At 39.2% G+C, this 20381-nt stretch overlaps 1 protein-coding gene across 2 annotated transcripts in view; it reads right to left on the bottom strand.

Annotated features, from left to right (window-relative positions):
- Dpp10 (Dipeptidyl peptidase 10) overlaps positions 1-20381 on the bottom strand; it is a 289344-nt gene that overhangs the window by 210592 nt on the left and 58371 nt on the right. The gene's annotated exons all lie outside the window — the stretch shown is intronic.

Genomic DNA, 20381 nt, shown 5'->3' with positions numbered 1-20381 from the left:
AAAAAAACGAAATATTAATTAATATACAATGAAGGCACATTTTACTGTATTTTCCCTTTATTATTTTGAAGTCTATTTTCATAGAATAAAACTTACGTTTTGTCTATGCAGTACACGAAAGTTCAGATAGAGCTTATACACATTCTTCACAGCACCACGTTCAACTGTCACTAATTAACTGAATCGTTTCCACGACACCTGTGAATATTCGAAAGAGTAGTAAAACCCGCGAGGGGGAGCTTTTGAGTTTACCATGTTACTGTTTTACGAGGCACCCGTTAAACTTGCAATTATCGGTAGGTATAAGCAAAATTTGGGACGGTACACGATCTTTAGGTTGTTATGGGCCACCAACCAGCTACCTCCCGTTTTCTTTCGACTACAAAATACCGATGCTTACTTGCAAGACGCAAGAGTTACATATGTTCTTCTCGCAGTACGCGACGAAAAATATAGTACGTTAAAGTATTGACTTAATTTCTGCTCGCGCAGTATTGCAGACTACAATTATTGCACATTACATTTATCCATCTAATAATACAAGTTGAGGTGACAATTTCAGTTGGAGTACCCTATGTATAAATTGGAAGAACCTACACTATAACAATACATTTATTGTACTAAAAAAATTCCAAATTCATAGCGCGGCGCACTGTAGTCGGGTCGGTGGACTCCGATACAGCGTTAAATTTAATTAACTTACCCTGCGATAATTTTATCACCAATATGTTACTCCAAAAAGTATCAGGTTTTGTACGAACAAGTCCGCAATATTGGCAAAGGAACATAGAATGGATTTGCAAATTTTGTAACATTCGAGTCATTCCACGCGAAATCGGACACGTTTTGGAGTAAGTTTTTGTAGATTTCTCAAATTTGAATATGTTGTCTATTCAATAGTTGTGTAATATGTTGAATATGTTGAAAATTTTTGATTTTACAGCTGTTTGAAGTTAAGTACTAACTTTTCTTTTTTTAATTTATATTCTATAATACTGATGGAACGCGGGAAAGGTAAGCGGTCGACGGTCAGTACCTTCGTCTGAGCAGCAGCGAAACCTCCCCTACCCGGTTTATGACACATTGTAACATAATAAGCCTATTCTCCTGGAAAGGATAAACATAAAGTCGCGACATCCAACAATACCGAAAACTAACTTCAATGCCGGAAAAGAAATTGTATTATTTTTCGGACGATGATTTAAAAAGAACTGGAAGAACACAATGCAATATTTTCCCTGTAACACAGGTAATGCCAACTGAAATGTTTTTAACAATAAGTACCATTGACAAAGAATGAGTTACCAATATCTGTTGATCACATTAAACCTTGCAAATTCTCGGAGATAATGTAGAATAATGTGGGGTGAAGCCGCCTTGATCGCAAATAATAACGCACGTTCGCCCGCTGCAGTCATCTAGTCTGCCAGCGACGATACGCCCGCTGCGGCGATGCGACTCGACGCAGCGTCAATTTTCGGCAATTTTCACAGGATCAATTTTAAAATGTCCAATTAAAATGCGACTTTATGTTTATCCTTTCCAGGAGAATAGGCCTATTAATTTACAATATGTCATAAACCGGGTAGGGGAGGTTTCGCTGCTGCTCAGGCGAAGGTACTGACCGTCAACCGCTTACCTTTCCCGCGCTCCATCAGTTTCGTAGAATATAAATTAAAAAAAAAAAAAGTTAGTACTTAACTTCAAACAGCTGTAAAATCAAAAATTTTCAACATATTCAAATTTGAGCAATCTACACAAAAGGTAAAATGTGAAACTGTACAATAATAGTATAATATAAAATTCAATTATGTAATATAAATACTATAGAACTAAAAATCTGTAACATTTTATCGTGTAACATTTTACTCATTTCGAATAACTTTTTATAAATGCAAGTAAGAAATGAATGCTACTGTTTATTTTCTGCACACAAGATACAAATACGTTTCTTAGTTGTAGAAAACCGAAAAATAGATGATTGTTTATCAAATAGACTGTTAATAAAAAAGAAATTAACAAAATCAATACTTAAATTTTACAAATATCACCATTTCTTCGTAATGCAAATATTTATTTTATTTTTATTCACACCACATCTACATTCACCCTGCATCCTGATCTCCATACATACCTATAAAAGAACCCTCACTCCATTTTTATGATATCTATCATACATGTATTCTATCGTGTATTATGCCGTATGCATTGCAGAATTATAAAATACTCCCTCTATTAAAATCCTTTAAGATAATCATAATTATATCGTGTTTGGTGTCATTTTCATCAAAAAAATATTAGCATTTTATTAATTGCACTTCTGCCAACATTAAATGTGCAATTATAAAAATAATGTTTCGGTAATAGATAATACACCCACGTTTGCTTTCGTTGTTGAATCCCCGCTGTGCAGGCTCCAAGGGGATTGACCTAGGGACCCATCAAGTCATAAAAAAAGGGTCCGCCTGAAGTGCCCGGACGGCAACCGATAGGAACATTCGTTGCCAACGAATTTTATTTTTCCCGGACAAATCCAGACATTCCCGGTCGGAACAAGTGTAAATATTTTTTGGCCCGGCCCGCCTGGGCACAATCCGAGCACAATCCGGGCTTTTCCTGGACGGATATGTGTGAACGTCTCCATTTAAAAACAAGGGATTCATCTCGCCCGACCCGGCCCGGCCCGGCCCGGATCGCCCGGATATGTGTGACTCGACCTTTAGAGGGGGCGGTTGCGACGAATACAACGGCCCGCACGATCCCGACTCTGGGACGGGTCGAGTCTGTTACGGTTACAGAAGCGGTGTTTAAAAAAGAGTTAATATATTGAGAACTCTATTTCGTTACGAAAAGCCGTTGTATGTTGATCGACGTGCCCAACCGAAGGTCGCCTTCGGTTGGGGATTCAGTGTCACTAATAACAAACACGGTGAATTTGACGAAGGACTCGTTTTTAGAAAATTACAGTTAAACTCGAACAGGTGAACGACCTGTGTCAGCTGTTCGAGCCTGAAAGAAAGAGAGAGAAAGTTGTCGAAGATTAGAAAAGGACACAGTTTGATTAGCGAGCGCCGCGTGGCGGCTAACGAGCGTATTCCGCGCTTTCGCGGAGACACGCGCAAGTCTCGCAGTCAGTCTTGTCCCAGTCTTTGACAGGGAACAGTTCAATTAGCAGAAGTATAGCCATTTCGAGGTTACTTCGAATCAAGCTTATTGGTTTCTCCAACAAGCTCGAAGAACTCGAAGAGCGAAATCCTCGCTAATTGAACGATTTTCTCTGGCGACTGAATCTATTCGTCTGTTCGGTTAACACGCATTATACGTGCGACAGACGAATCAGCCTGCCAAAAGAGATAATTTCAACGATTGAATGCACTCTTGGAATCGGTGATTTTCCCGATTCTCTGAGCTTGCTTATCGTCGGAAGAGCATCGAGCCCACTGCTCAGGAGCCTTGTTTGACGGGCAAATCCAGATAGAGTAAACGTAAGTGCTTATCACCTCTACGTTACTCGCGCTTCACTAACCGTTTAGAAGCAACCCCCGTGTGACGAATAGATGCACACGGCGCGGTGAACGGTGTAGTGGAGACTCTGGCCGTCACCTGCCTCTGAGCCTAGCACCAGCTAGGGACAGTGCATTTCAACGCTCGCGAATCTCTGCTCTCGCAGGGATTCAACCGACGTGCACCTCTTTAAAAGGTGCATAAGACGTAGAGAAGAGGTTTCTCCTCTCTACGCAATTGCAGGTCGACGATCCCTTTAATTTTAAAGGAAAGTCGATCATACAGTCCACTGCTTTACCTTTGCGTTACAAGCAAGGTATTGCTATCCCCTCCATACAGGCTTGTTGTCACAGCCAGGAGTCGGAAATATTTGGTATAGCTTGACTTACGCTCTCGCTTACCGTCGCGGTTCTGCCGCTATTTTCGTTTCAGACGCCAGCGTCGCTGACCGGCGTCCAAAGTCCAGGCCCTCGGATCCACCGCCAACCACCAAGGAGACGCCGAGGACCTCAACAACCCCCAGCCCCCCAAAAACACGAAAAGATTAAAATAAACGTCGTACCTAAGCCCTTGTAAGGGCCGACTTAAATTTAATCGAGTATTTGTTTCTTTCTGTACCCTCATTCTCACCTAATCCGGACCCCCGTTGGATCTCTTATTTTAAGCGATTCCAACAAGCGGAGTTTGCCCGAGCTATGCCTCAGGTCGCGAAATGTCGTGCCTGGGCCTGATGCCGTGTGCGCACGTGTCCTTATTCGGATACTCGGTGTTCTTAGAGAACGTTTTCGGCGCCTAATAAATGCATGCCTGGAGGAGGGGAAGTTCCCGGCCATCTGGAGGGTAGATAGGTTAGTGCTCCTCAAAGAGGGACGCGAGCGCCCTGAGGAGGACCCATCCTCCCGGAGGATTTGTTTGTTGGACGAGGCGGGCAAGTTTCTCGAAAGAATCATTGCCCACCGCCTCGTCCAGCACCTGTCGCGAGTGGGACCGGATCTGTCGGATCGCCAGTTTGGCTTCCGGGAGGGAGATTGATGCTATCGCTCACGTTCGCGCCCTCTCGGAGGCCGAGGTCAGTCAGGGCGGGGTGTCGCTGGCCGTGTCGCTCGACATAAAAAATGCCTTCGGCACCTTGCCCTGGGACGCGATAATGGGGGCACTGGAGTACTATCGGGTGCCCCCAGACCCGTGCAGGATTGTTGGGTCCTACCTGTGCGATAGGTTCATTGAATGGGTCGGCCGGTGCGGGAAGAGACGGCGCTACCGGGTCGTGCGCGGCGTCCCCCAGGGGTCAGTAATAGGGCCAATGCTGTGGAATGTCGGGTACGACTTCGTTTTGAGATGCAGCCTCCCCGCCGGCGTAAGCGTCGTGTCCTACGCGGACGATACGCTTGTTCTCGCTGGCGGGGATTTACACGGTCGAACCTTGCGACTGACCGAGGCGGGCGTGTCGGCCGTCGTTGCTAGCATCCGTCGGCTGGGCCTAGAGATAGCCCCCAATAAGACCAAGGCGATATAGTTAGTCAACCTACGCCTCGATCGGGTGCCGTCGGACCGGTGGATGCGGGTGGGTGGAACCTGGATCGGGGTCCGGGGGAAAATGAAGTACCTCGCCCTCGTCCTTGACAGTCACTGGCGTTTCAGCTCCCATTTTGATAGCCTAGCCCCCCGAGTCGAAAAGGCGGCAGCAGCATTGTACCGACTCCTGCCAAATATCGGAGGGCCTGGGGAAGGGGTCCGCCGTCTTTACTACGGGATGGTATGGTCGAAATTGATGTACGGAACCCCTATTTGGGCCACGGACCTGGTGGCTGATCGCAGAGCACCGCACTACTGCGCGGAGTGATGCGCAGAGTGGCCATCAGGTTCATAAGGGCGTACCGCACTGTCTCCCATGAGGTGGCGGGCCTACTGGCTTTACTAAATCGATATTTTTAAATTCTTTTTCCTCGTTTTTTATTTCTTACAACTTGGATAATTAATTTAAAAATATGAAAAAATTCCATGGTATGTGTTGCGACAGCTAACGTGTCCCTGATTCTTTTCATAATTTTTATTCAATACTTTAAAAGAAATTGGGCAATAACGTAAAGGTCTTGAGTTTCTTGTACAAGATTCGGGCACAGCAAGTAGTAAACACTACGCGTAGCTTGTGCCCTGTCACTGAACGGCCGAGCGCTCGCTATCCGCGCTCTGTGATTAGGCAATGTTTTTCGTTAATAACTCGTTAACAAAGCTTCAAAGAACATTTTTGCAAAGAAAAAGGATGTTTAGAATAACCCCAGGAATCTCCCCTTTTCAGCTCCGCCACTTTATGTGGGACACCCTGTATACGTCTCAATCTTAGCCTCTGTGCAAAGAGGGTAAATCAACAGTACCACCGTAAAGCTAAACGTCGTGGATGAACTGACATATCCAAAGCAACCGTATCGCACACCTCAACCAAGGAAGCAGTCGAGTAGGACACCTCAACCAAGGAAGCAGCCTATTAGAACATCTTGACCAGGGAAGCAGCCGTCGGACAATGGATAATTCAGGAGTGACACATCGAAGCATTACCAAGGCATCGTAACAGCATCCTCGAGACAACGCAAATCGTCGAGGAACTGCAGCAACATCTCAGCCGTCCCAGAAGTTCAAGCGTATGAAGGTTCAGTATACGAATCACCATTTCCTTAACATACCTCACTTCCTGTAAATAGTATCGATCTTGATTTCGTGCGTTATATTAATTAGCGGTGTATCATGGCTAATACACAAGACTCAGTTCAATTGAAGAGTCTTAGGAGGCAACGGGCTTCTATAAAGGGACAGCTTACACGTATAGAGACATATTTGAATGGGGGAGAGTATGTCGAGGTACAGGACTTACAAATTCGTAAGGAAAGGGTAGTAGAGTTGGGTAAATCATTCGAAGAAGTTCAACTGGATATAGAATTAGAGGATAAGGTTTCGAATCATGACGTCGAAAGGGAACAGTTTCAACGTGATTATTTTAAAATAGTTAGTACAATTAACAGGCAGCTTGATGGATTGCGATCTTCGCATACAGAGATGAATTCACTTAGAAACGCGGATTCGCTAAACACAGTAATGATAAGACAAGAGAACACGCTTCTCTCAAAAATAGAGATCAAACCATACGACGGTAATCCAATCGAGTGGCATAGTTTTCACGGCACTTTTAAAACATTAGTCTATGATAATCAAGACATACCATCGGTGCAGAAATTTCATTTAGTGAAAAATGCTTTACGTGGGGAAATCGCGTTGGTCATTTCCGCTTCGAATGCGTCAGGGCCCAATTACCTGGTAGCTTGAGATTTGCTGCAAAAACAGTGCACTAAACCGTGTCAAATAGATCAGTCTCATTTAAAGGACTTGTTTGCATTACCGGAGGTAACGCGCGACGCACCTGCGAATCTAAGATCTTTGGCAGAACAAGCCCAAATGCATGTGAAGACATTAGCGTCATTAGGTCAACCCACAGTACAATGGGGTGCAATTTTAGCTTATCTGATAGGTAAAAAATTGAATAAAAATACAAGGCGCGGATGGGAGCTTACTTTAGAAAACGATGAGATGCCTACGTTCGCACAACTATTGAATTTTATAAATAAGCAAGCGCGCGGTGAAGAAATTGAAATCGAAGTTCCTATCTCACACAGGCGAAACGTGTATCAGGATCGTTCTCAACACAATAATATCGATCCCAGGGGTCATTCTAATGTAACAATAGCAAATGCTAACAAGTGCGTTATGTGTAAAGCGAATCACGAAATATACCAATATAATCAGTTCTTACAAGCAGACGTTCGTGATTGATTAGATGTTATAAGAAGAACCAAATTATGTATCAATTGTTTTCAATCCAACCATGTAGTTAAGAATTGTCAGGCCAAGGGTTGTAGGAAATCTAACCAGAAACATAATATTTTGTTACATATCAATAATGAAAGTAGAATCAATTCTAATAATAATAATTTGCAAGCTGGAAATCAAGCAGAAAATTCCGGAACGAATGCAAATGCATTAACTGTTACATGCGGTTCGGAAGTATTATTAGGTACTGTTCAGATAAAAATACTAGATAAATTCAATAAGAAGCATGATTGTCGTGTATTATTAGACAGAGGATCCCAAACTCATTTTATTACAGATGAATTAGCAGAAAAATTACAGTTACAAAATCAGGCTGTTAATTTAACTTTCTCAGGCTTGGATCAACAAGCGACCAAGGCACAATATTTAGTAAAAACTATAGTTAAGGCGCGTCATAGTTCTTTCACGAGTCAAGTATCGTTTATAACTCTGCCTTTTCTTACCGGACTGTTACCTTCATGACAAGTTGGCCGTTCGAACATGCAAGTACCGCGAAACATTCAATTAGCAGATCCAGAATTCCATAAACCAGGAAAAATAGATGCACTACTAGGAAATCTGCTATTTTTCAAATTATTAAGTATTGGCCAAATTAGAGTAAGCAATAGCGCGGTAATCCTGCAAAAGACATTGCTAGGATGGATAGTTATGGGCGAATCGAACATACAAACAGGATACAGTGCACCCGCATTAGTAAACTCATTTCATGTAGCAACATCGTTAGACAAAACATTAAATGAATTTTGGGAATTAGAGTCATTCGTAGATAGACAGTTTTTATCAGCAGAGGAAAGAGCTGCGGAAGATTTATTCAAACAAAGCACCGTAAGAGATACAGACGGCCAATATTGTGTTAGATTGACCTTTAATAAGCGAAAACAGCTCTTAGGGAATTCGCGAGAAACAGCATTAAAGAGGTTTTATGCATTGGAACGCAAATTACATTTAATTCAAGGGTTACTGGATAGGTATAGTGAATTTTTGAAGAAATATGAGCAATTGGGACAAATGACACAGGTCAATGTAAAAGAAACAAGCGAAGGCTTTTATCTGCCGTACCACGCGGTGGTAAAAGAGTCCAGTGAAACAACCAAAGTACGCGTAGTATTCGACGCTTCCACAAAATCTTCAACTGGGGTTTCACAGAATGAAACGCTATTAACCGGACCTAATTTGCAAGACACTTTATATAAATTATTACTTAAGATTTCGTTCTTATTCGTATGTTTTGACAGCAGATATTGAAAAAATGTTTAGACAAGTTAAACTGCATCCTGAGGATAGGATTTACCAAAGGATCCTATGGCGCAGTTCGCGAGATTAACCTGTCAAAACATATGAATTAAATACTGTAACATACGGAACAGCATCAGCTCCATTTTTAGCGGCACGTTGTCTACAGCAATTAGCTAGCGATGAACAGACCAATTTTCCCACAGCCGCGGCAATATTGAAAAGGGATTTTTACATGGACGATTTGCTAACTGGAGCCGCCAATCGCGATTTAGCTTTAAAGATACGAGAAGAAGCAACAGCATTAGCAAGATTAGGAAGGTTTAACTTAAGACAGTGGACATCGAATGATGTAGAATTAATTCAGGATTTAGAACTGAGCAACCATGAACGGACTCTGTCTTTAGATATCGACGAAACTAGGAAGGCATTAGGTGTTTGTGGGAAACCGAAAATGGATGAAATTTTATATATCATAAAGAGCCCAATTATTTGATCCATTAGGGTTATAAGGGCACGTAACACTGTTCAACACTGGTTTGATTTAGTAAGCGTGAATAAACATTTCTTATAGATTTCGACGTGCTGATTACGAATCTGCAAACCGTTTTCCCCAGAACGTACAGTTTTTAAAAAAATCAATTTTGAAAAAAATGACAAATTTTCAACTTTGGGATTTTTTTCTGCTTTTACCGTAGTAGTTATTTAGTTGCTCTTTGCACGAAATGATTCTGTGGACTCTCCCGAATAAAATAACATAAATAGTTATTAGATTATAACCATCGAATTAGGTTTAAATAACAATTAAAGTGAAAAGGACACCCAAAACGCACCTATTTTTGCTGCTATTTTTCACTTTATTTCAAAAAGTAAGGGTCTAGGAGAAAATTTGACTATACCACGCGATAGAGCAAACTTTTCTACTAAGGAAAGCATCAAGCGAATGTCCAAAATTATTTTTGTTTTCAATATAGAAATAAAATAGTTTGGCGAAACGCGCGCCGGAAACAGTGGTACTGTTCAGACCCTTACTTTTTGAAATAAAGTGAAAAATATCAGCAAAAATAGGTGCGTTTTGGGTGTCCTTTTCACTTTAATTGTTATTTAAACCTATTTCGATGTTTATAATCTAATAACTATTTATATTATTTTATTCGGGAGAGTCCACAGAATCATTTCGTGCAAAGAGCAACTAAATAACTACTACGGTAAAAGCAGAAAAAAATCCCAAAGTTGAAAATTTGTCATTTTTTTCAAAATTGATTTTTTCAAAAACTGTACGTTCTGGGGAAAACGGTTTGCAGATTCGTAATCAGCACGTCGAAATCTATAAGAAATGTTTATTCACGCTTACAAAATCGAAAAAAAGTCAAAATTTGTCGAACAGTGTAATTGTTAGAGCCAAAATAATTATGCAGCAATTATGGAAAGCAAATATAAATTTAGATGATTCCGTAAAACAAGAAATCTTAACCATGTGGTTAGAATTTAGAAAGGAATTACAGGATCTAAATAAATTTTCAGTACCAAGAAAGACCGTTATTGACGACCCAGTGACGATTCAATTGCATGGCTTTGCCGATGTCAGTGAAGCCGCGTATGGGGCGTGCATCTACTTACGATCCGCCAATAAGCAAGGCAGTTGTAAAGTTAGTTTATTATGTGCAAAATCACGTGTTGCGCCGGTAAAAACCATTTCATTTCCACGTTTAGAATTGTGCGCTGCTAAGTTGTTAGCTAATTTGCTTAAGGAGAACCTTAGCGCGTTGAGTCATATTCAGGTTGAAAAGACTGTATTATGGTCAGATTCTACAATCACCTTACACTAGATAAAAACACCGCCTCATCTATTAAAGACATTTATAGCAAATAGGGTCAGCGAAATTCAAGAACAGACGGAAGTTCAAGCCTGGCAACATATTTCGAGTTCAGAAAACCCCGCGGATTTTATATCCAGAGGTTTAACACCAATACAGATCCTAAACAACCAATTGTGGTTAAAGGGTTCGCATTGGCTTTCAAAGCCTGAATATACGTGGCCTTCCATAGATTTACCCGGTATAGAGATACCGGAAACACGTACTTTCAAAGTTCTAGTAGCAAGTCTGGATACAGCATGTTTTGTAGATAGATTTTCGTTAATGAATAAGCTTAACAGAGTGTTAGCATATGTATTACGCTTTTATAACAATTGCAAGGATAACTTAAGGACTACGGGTGAGCTAACAAACACAGAAATTTCAAATGCTCATATATATATGTTTTTTAAAACTAGTTCAATCACATACTTTTGAGCGAGAATTAAGGGATTTGAAAAACAACACTCCAATTAACAAAAAGTGTAAGTTGCTCACCTTAGCGCCATTTATTGATGAGGCCGGCTTATTAAGAGTAGGCGGTCGATTAAAATACGCGCATATTAGCTATTCTCACAAACACCCGACTGTATTACCGCGTCAGCATTACATTACAGAACTAATAATTAAAGATGAACATTTGAAGAATTGGCATACAGGAATACAGGCCACGTTAAATGCCATTAGACACAAGTATTGGCCAATAGATGGGAAAAATCTGACTCGTAAGATAATTCATCGTTGCATTAACTGCTTCAAGGCTAATCCCAAGGCACCCGAATATATTATGGGGAATTTACCAAGGGATCGGCTGATCCAAGCACGTCCATTCGAAAATACGGGTATTGATTATTGTGGACCATTCTTAATAAAAGAAAGGAAACATAGAAATCTGAAAAAAATTAAGAGTTATGTAGTCGTATTCGTCTGTTTTGCTACAAAAGCCACTCATTTGGAACTAGTCACAGATCTGACTACAGAAGCGTGTATAGCCGCAATTAAACGTTTTTTCGCAAGAAGGAGAAAGTCTCGAAATTTATATTCCGACAACGGTAGTAATTTTATTGGTGCAAGAAACGAAATCCTACAAATTCAAGCATTTGTAAACTCAGAGGAATATAAAGGAAATTTAAACAGATACTTGACAAATGAGCAGGTCAATTGGTCATTTTCTCCTCGCCGTTCGCCTCATTTCGGAGGCCTGTTGGAAGCTACAGTTAAGTCTTTTAAAAAACATTTAAAGGCAACTACTGGAGAAGCTGTATTTACTTATGAACAATTTAATAGCATTATAATCGAGATCGAAGCTATTTTAAATTCCCGTCCACTAACATCCTTATCCTCAGATCCGAACGGTTGTATCGCATTAACACCCGCCTATTTCCTAATTGGTGGTTCGTTACAAACTCTGCCAGAATACGAATTAACAGATATACGAACCAATAGGCTGTCACTGTGGCAGCATACCCAAAAAATTAAACAGCATTTTTGGACCAGATGGCACAGGGAATACCTGCATAAATTACATACTAGAAGCAAGTGGCATGTCGGTGACAACAGTAACATCAAGGAAGGGATGCTGGTCTTAATACGAGAAGACAATCTAGCCCTGTTGCAGTGGAGGTAAGGCAGAATCATGGAGCTACAGCCAGGAGAAGACAAGGTCATCCGTGTAGTGTCTGTGAGAACACTGTTAGCAATTTATAAAAGAAGTGTTAAGAAACCGGCGCCATTACCAATAAAGTGCATGTAATAACAGAAACAATTCATAACTTGTACAAAAGCGGTATTATAAGTAAATTTCAAAGATAAAGTAGTTATTTATATAACATTGTACACTGGAATTTAAGACAGCATTGCTTTAAGTATACATTGTGTTTAAACAGCGGTTATATAACGGGCATTTGGCTCGTCCGCGAGATTCGTGACCTGTTGGTATACGTGACCGACTGAAGGTTGCCTTCGGTTGGATATTCCGTTGTCCTAACAGCAAAACACGGTCAATTGTCGTATGACTCGTTTTTATCATTAAAATTGAAGTTCAAACAAGGTGAGCATTGTCGTGCAACGGTTTTGAACTCCAAGCCCGATGTCGAGTGGGGACATCGGAGCCTGAAAGAGAGAGAGAGTAAATCGTATCACATTAGAACGATGCAAAAGATAATTGGCGAGCGCCGCGTAGCGGCAAAATTAGCGTGTTTGGCGTTTGCGGAGACACGCGACTCTCGCAACAGCAGTCATCTTTCGGCAGTCGGGCTTGCGCCAGTCAATTCGACAGGTCGTTAAGCCACATCAGCATAGCCAGTTCCACGATTTTAAGTAGTCTGGTCGCCAGACAATTGAAATGCCACTAGCTTAAAAGCTGAACCGTTGTCTCCTGCGACTAGGAAGCCGCTCTGTTCGATTTAATACGTAGTATACGTACGACAGAGCACCTAGTTCGTCAAAAAGTGATAATTAAGCGACATTTTGCGCCCTTGGAATCGGGGGCTGCCCTGATTCTCTGAGTTTCGTCTTCGTCAAAGAGTAACAAAGGCCGCTGCCTGGTTGATCCCTGTGAGACGGGCTACAACAAAGAGAGCTAACGTACGTGCCTATCACCTCTGCGTTACTCGCGCTCTGCCACCCCGTTTAGAAGCAACCCCCGTGTGACGAATAGAAGCACACGGTGAGGTGAACGGAGTCGTGGAGCCTCTGGCCGTGCTCAGCCTCCAGGACTACCAATCGCTAGTTATAGCGTGAAGTGAAGAGCCCCCCCCCCCCCCCCCCCCCCCCCCCCCCCCAGCCACTCGCTCATCGACATCTTCTTCGCCAGAGAGAAGAGTCCCCTCCACATAGGCTCGTGATCGAAGCCTGGAGTCGGGAATCTTCGGTACAGCTTCATTTACACTCTCGCTTAGCACCGCGGTTCCGCCACTGTTTCTCGTTTTTCAGACGCCAACGTCGCTGACGGGGCAACAGCCGGCGTCGCCACGACCAACCAGGGCCCTCCGATCCACCGCCAGCCAGCAGGAGCCCGTCGAGGACCAGAGGAGCCCCCAGCCCCCACGACACACAAAGAGAGTTAATAAACGTTGTAGCGTAAGCCCTTTTCAGGGCCGACTTAAAATTGAATTTATGTAACTGTTTCTTTTACTATACCCTCACTCTCACCTTGTTCGAACCTTCGTTAAATCACCTATTTTAAGCGATTCTAACACATTGTAAGGTAGTATTAAGAATTTCGATTTTGACTTTTATCGAAACATTCATCGTCTAAATTTTTTGAACATGACCATTCAAGGGGGGCGGTATGTCGCGTAGCGAACCCTCTTTTACATTACTTGGCGTAGCAGCAGTAAATATCCAAGGAACCATTACTTGACAAATTTTTCATTTATTATCTATAGACACGTTTTACCAGGGTTTGAATTTAGTCATAATTTTTATGTTTTCAGCATCTTCACTCAAAGTCGAGGTGCTCCTTGGGTTTATTGCTCGCTATCCCCGTCATTCGGGGATGCAGTTCTAGCTAAATTTTGTCAACCCCACTACGTTTAAACTCTGTATTCTTGCAACCCCCTCTTTTTTTCCAATTACCAATCATATTCACGCATAATTTGTAAACGCCCCAGCCTAGCACATAAATATGAAGACACTGCAGCGAGATTTGTTAGAGTTGCTACGAATCAGTCCGACGACCAAAATAAAGAGCAATATCATACAATAGTTTTGAGACACTCCAACAACCATTATATACAGTCCACTATCAATTTTCAAGTATTCACACAAGGTTAATTTGGCGTGCGAAGTGTAAGTTAATCTATCTCAGCAGATAGAAAACGCACATACCAATATCTAATGATCTAACCTCAGTTTTGTACAATTACATATAATGTATAACCATTTTATAACTACTATTAACACTCAACTAAATTAGAATAGATATTAATTATTGTATTGAAGATAGGATTAAAATAGGTTTTTATTAAATAAATTTTGACAGGAAAGATCTAAGCTTTAAATTTCAACTCCTTAACCGCACACCACATGAACCCCCACCTTTCGTCCATTGGAAAGCCACTCTTCCATGGACAACGTAGCATCGCTTTAGGGACGTTACTAATTTACAGGATGGTGCATTGTACTTCAATGTTCAAAAGAAATTTGGACATCTTTATATGCCCCTTTGTTAAACACAAGTTCTTCAATGGGACTCCTACTGCAAAAGGTCACTGCTGTCTCACTTACTGGATCATCTTGAGCAGCTGATTACTGACAATCTTTTGGTTTACACTTCATCTGTGTACGTTATCTGCGCTCTTTTCCACAAACATTTCCAATCTTTAAAATTTTATAAAAAGTAAACTGTAGGAGATACAATAGAATGGATACGGACTATTTTGTTTTATTGTTTCTCCCCCAGGTGTCTGCAAAATTACAAACTGCTTCAACTATTACTTTACCATATAGAGATGTTAATTTTAAAGTACTATTACTGCAAAACAAAGACATAGATCATAGGAAATTTTGTGATATAAATTGAACTCTCTACCACTCTTTAAAGTATTGAGGGTTATATTTGTTATAACCAGTAAATACTAATAAACAAGGTAATAAATTTAATTATAAATAAATAACATTTTCCTATTTAAAATGAGTAATATTTATTCTCTGCTTGTTTCAATACATCTATTGCATACTATAGTATGTCTTTGCGTAGAATGATAGCTACAAACATATTTATTGCAATTATCACATGTTGAGTGATATTTATTATTATTCCCAACACAAATGTAGCATCTGGAACGCTTTCGGAACTTCTTTTCTATGATAGTTTTAGTAATTTTTCGCCCAGTTGCTTCTATGGCGTCAACAATATACTGATGAAAATTAACTTTGCGATTTTCAAAATCTATAGCACGTCGATTTATATTATTAGCAACTAATTTTTTGGCCAACTCTTCCAAAAATATTTTTCTTCTTCTTTTCATACTATTTTGACTTTCCCATGTAGGGTTTTTAGTAATCCATATGACAAAAGCATTATATGCAGCAATATCTATATAATGCATAAACAGAGATAAAGGCCAGCGGCGAGTACAGTGTTTGCATGTATACTCTCTCACTATTTTATCTAATATATCTACGCTGTTTTTAGCAGCATTGTAATAATTGATAATATTTGGTTTACAATTATTTTCTGTACACGAAATGGAATGTTCATGTTGTAAACTTGATAATAATATAATACGTGTTCGTTGCTTTGGAGTATATGAAACTAGCGTCAAATTATTGGTAAATAAAAAATCTGTAGAATATTGTTGACGGCGTTGTATCTGTGTCAATATTTTGGGTAAATCTGGCTTACTTTTTCGAATGGGTCCTGTGAGAAAAATTTTACTGGCTAATAATTCTTCTGCCAAACTTATATCTGTAAAGAGGTTGTTCATGGTTATAGCACGATTAGATCCTTGCCAAAAATTAGTTAATTGTTTGACAACCTGCTTTCCCTGCTGTTTCTCACAAACATCCCCACTTTTACCCAAATAAATGTCCATATTACAACAATAAAACGATTTCGCATCACAAAGCGTCCAAATTTTCATCCCATACTTGCCGGATTTGTTTGGCATGTGCACTTTGAAGGAACAACGTCCTCGAAATGTGACTAATTGTTCATCAATCGTTCCAATACTAGATGCACTATAGGAGTCCCTGCAATTTTTTACGAAAATATTAGTAATATCTCGTAACGCTGCTAATTTGTCGGTTGCTTTTCTCTCCTCACGAGTAGCGTAATCATCGAACCGTATGTGTTTCAAAATTTCTATGAAACGATCACAAGGCATTGCAGCCGCATAAAACGGTCGAGAATATGCTCTATTTTGCCTCCATAAATCGTGTTTACGTTCACGAGATTCATGAAATCGACCCATAAGTAATAGGAGTCCCAAAAATGCATCAATTTCTGTACGATCAACCGGATTCCATCTACTTTTCAATATTGTACTTTCATTTCTTTTGTTATTCGTATGTAAGATGATAGCATTAATGATTTCATCGTTAATAAACAGATGAAAACATTCATCAATAGTGTCTATAGTTTTACTCTTTTCTGTTAGTGGACAGTTATGACTATCACATTCAATTGTATCTTTCTTTTTGGGAGCAATATATCTCCATGTGCGGCCACATACAATATGATCTTTACCATTTTCTGCATCTTCTTCGCATTCTATTGCATCGAACTCGTCTGGTTCAAAATCTTGCATTTCTGGCTCAGCATCACTGCATATTGAGCTTGCACTTTCAGACGATGCTTCACAATTATGAGTATCTTCATCAACAAGCTTGTTGAACAACCAGACATTTTGAACCTAAAATTTTTACATGTATATATAAACTTATATGTATATCAACTAAAATTCAAAACTAAAAGTTTAATAACACAAAGTTAATACATAAAATTAATTATACATATTTTAATCGCCAATAAATTGCAATAATTAAGATTTCCGAAATATTTCTTTATGTGACAAGAGGATAAGTCCCCCAATTTTTAAAAATGGAATCATACACTTTTTAATGCATTATTCATTGCAATTCTACCACTGGTATGTAAAGTCTAGTCAGCTGAACATTAGAAGTAGATCGCACTATTGAAATTAATGTATCTCTCAAGCTAATAATTTTTCAGCGAAATAGTTCAGTGCTTTTTTAAAGAACGAGCGTCAATGCATTTTTTAATAAAAAATTAATTAATTTTATGTTTAAAATTACTCTGCCAAATTATTAAAATTGTGGTTATCATTACGACGTACACATTGCATACAAGTTCAGTATCAGTAAATGTGGGACATTTTTGTAAGTTCTACATATGTAGACAATAAAATTTTTAAAATGTGGAACACTTTCAACGATTAGGTTCCAGACAATTGATATTGCTTCGCTATGAAGGCCTCAGGAACCCTTCCACATGGCGGCTTTATTTCCTGACCGAACTCATCTGTCTACACCCAAACAACCACTACAACGAAACGCTAAATGATCAAACACCATCAAAGATCTTAAACAAGGTATCACGCCGTACAGAATGCAAAACAGCATATGTGCCCATAATTATGAAAGTGGTCTAAGTCAAAATTTAAAAAAAAAATGAGTTTATCAGTTATTTCACACCACATTATTTTAAACTAAATTTATTCAATGTAATTTTTACGATATCGTCAAAAATGAACCATTAGATAATGGTTGTAATTTCAACATTATATGGAATTCATTTAGTGTTAATTATGAAAATGGTCTAACAATAAGTCAAAAATTTAAAGAAATTATATAAACATAACTTGAAAATGGCGCGTGGCTAATTTGACCACGTGATTTTGGGTTGACAGAAATGAAAATAAGAAAAGCAAATTACTTATACAACCCTGGGCATTATTATGAATTGATAGAAAAGTGTAGAAGAAGAAACACATTTTCGATAAAACGAATATCGCAACCGGATTTTATTTCAGCGAAATCACTAGAAGAGTCAATAACAAGAAGGGTAAAAAATACTGCGGGCGAATCTGTCTCTTGGCTGCAAATTCAATGGATGAGATTCTTGAAAAATAAACCTTATAAAATGTTCTATAAAACTTCTTTAGATGATTCTAAATTCCACGTTTTGGATCTTTCACCTAACAGAGGAAGACCAAAAATATACGGAAATATTAAATTACTACCATTATACACCACCACTAGACCAGTAACGGAAGAAAAACATAAAGATATTATGTGTTTACTACCATACATCCCTCCAGTTTTTCAGGAACATTTTAAGAATCTTAAAAACTTGAAATGATAAAAATGGATTTCTTTTTAAAAATAATGAATAAATGTTCATGAATTATTTCATTAAAGTTATTGTTTGAAATAAAACTCATAGTTCTTTATTGCTTAAGTCATTTATAGGACATTCAATTAATTTTGAAAATGGTTTAAGTCAGTTCAATCTTTAAAAACAACATTTTCATATGAAATTCGCACAAAATTTCATATTCATAATAAATTTCCATTAATCAAGACTAATAAAATTATAAATTAAAGTGTCGCATAATGTAAAAATCTTTTTTAATTTATTCAAATGCAATTCATTAAATATCTCGAAACAAAAAATATGACTTAGACCACTTTCATTTCATAATTATGGGCACATATGAATAAAATACTATGCGTTTTCGGGGATATGTACACATAAATTCTTTTCATTGTCTTTGTGTCTGCAACTTACTCTTAAACAATGTTCCACGTTTTGCAATACACTCTATGTATGTTAAGTTTATGGTGGTGGAAAATCGTGGTACAACCGGCCAGGGGGGAAATTCTACATAAACAAATAAGGAAAAAGTGTGATATATAATTTTTTCATCCAAGGTTTCGTTTCTAAGAAAATCGAATTTGAAGTTTGCTGAACTATGCAATGCGATTTACTTATCGTGTATTCTATTACCAGTTGTCCCTGTTGTAACGACCCATGGTCTTCCCTCTCACTCTATCTATTACCCTCTCACTCTATCTATTGCTATCTCTCTCTATCTATCACCATCTCTCTTTATATTTGTATCTTTCTAATACTGTATTATTATGTGGCGTGTGTAACGGCCAACTCGCCCTTGCTGTGATGAATTTGTTGTTAGTGTATATTTTTGTCTTTAGTCTTCGTAGCTTTCTCTTTTCTACTTTTCCTGACGTATTTACGATTTCCTGTCTATTCTTTCGATTTCTACACTCTCAAGGGTTCGTCCTTGTCTGGTCATCATCAAGCACATTTGGCAACCAGACCAGGGCGACCTTAAGGACTGTTTCTTTTCTTTCAACTTTCTCTCCGGTTTTCTCTCCTTTCCGTTTTCCTTCTTCGTTCTTTCTACTATCACTATCTTTCTTTTCGTGTAGGATTTAAGGGCGGAATTTTCTAAGCGCGGGATACTTAGTCTGGGGCAACCGAGTAGGCACGTCTACAGATTCCTGTATACTTCATATGAGTGTGACAATAAAATAATTGAGAGCTGAATTAGTTGGAGTCACTTTGTATTATTCGTCTCAATCATATTACTGCATATTCTATTATCCTAACAGCAACTAATATTTTTGTACCTTATTTTTATACCATATATTATAAGTTTCAATTATATGTTAACATAAAAACAACGTATATCGTTCGATTTCATTCACAATTAGAATAAGACCGCCATTAGAAAGTAAGACATTACGCATGCGCGAACTCCGACTAGCGAGTATATAAGGAGCTGCGAAAGTAGCAGGAGACACACTTCTCTCTGGTGCCGCTGCCACTCACTCAGAGACATTCTCTGATTGACATTCTACCTTAAAATTCAGTGTCATTTCAGAATTCACTTCTCTCGGAACACTCGAACTGTTAGGATCGCTCGTATCGTAAATAGTGAGTATTCACTCGCGCGTACACCGACATACGGTGTTGTGTGCAATTTTATAGCTTACGCTTTGTGTGCTATTATTCTTGTCACGGTTGTGGTTGTGCTACTATCGGGTATAATTATAGTTTGTACATGAGATAACAATCGGGCTCGCATCTAAAGGAAATTTCAGGCCGCGCGTCTTATGCGTGCCAAAATCCGACTCCATAATTTACAAAAGGATCAAATGCCATCGTGGCATTTACCTAAGAAACTCATCGTCTTCCATCCCCGTTATGCCTAAGAGACAAGGGACAAGTTCAACTTTAAATGGCTCGGATGTTGGACTTGTTTCGCATTCGACGGGCGGCACTACAAAAAAGGGGAAAACTGAAGAAAAAACTCCTGTAGTCAAGGGAAATCCAATGGACATCGAAGTTCAACCTAACATTCCTATAAAAAACAGGTTTGAATTTATAAATACAGAATTCTTCAGAAAACAAGTAAG

This window comes from Calliopsis andreniformis, unplaced genomic scaffold, assembly GCF_051401765.1.
Source record: "Calliopsis andreniformis isolate RMS-2024a unplaced genomic scaffold, iyCalAndr_principal scaffold0048, whole genome shotgun sequence".
NCBI classification, from domain to species: Eukaryota; Metazoa; Arthropoda; class Insecta; order Hymenoptera; family Andrenidae; genus Calliopsis; species Calliopsis andreniformis.
This window is presented reverse-complemented; position numbering and strand designations above follow the sequence as displayed.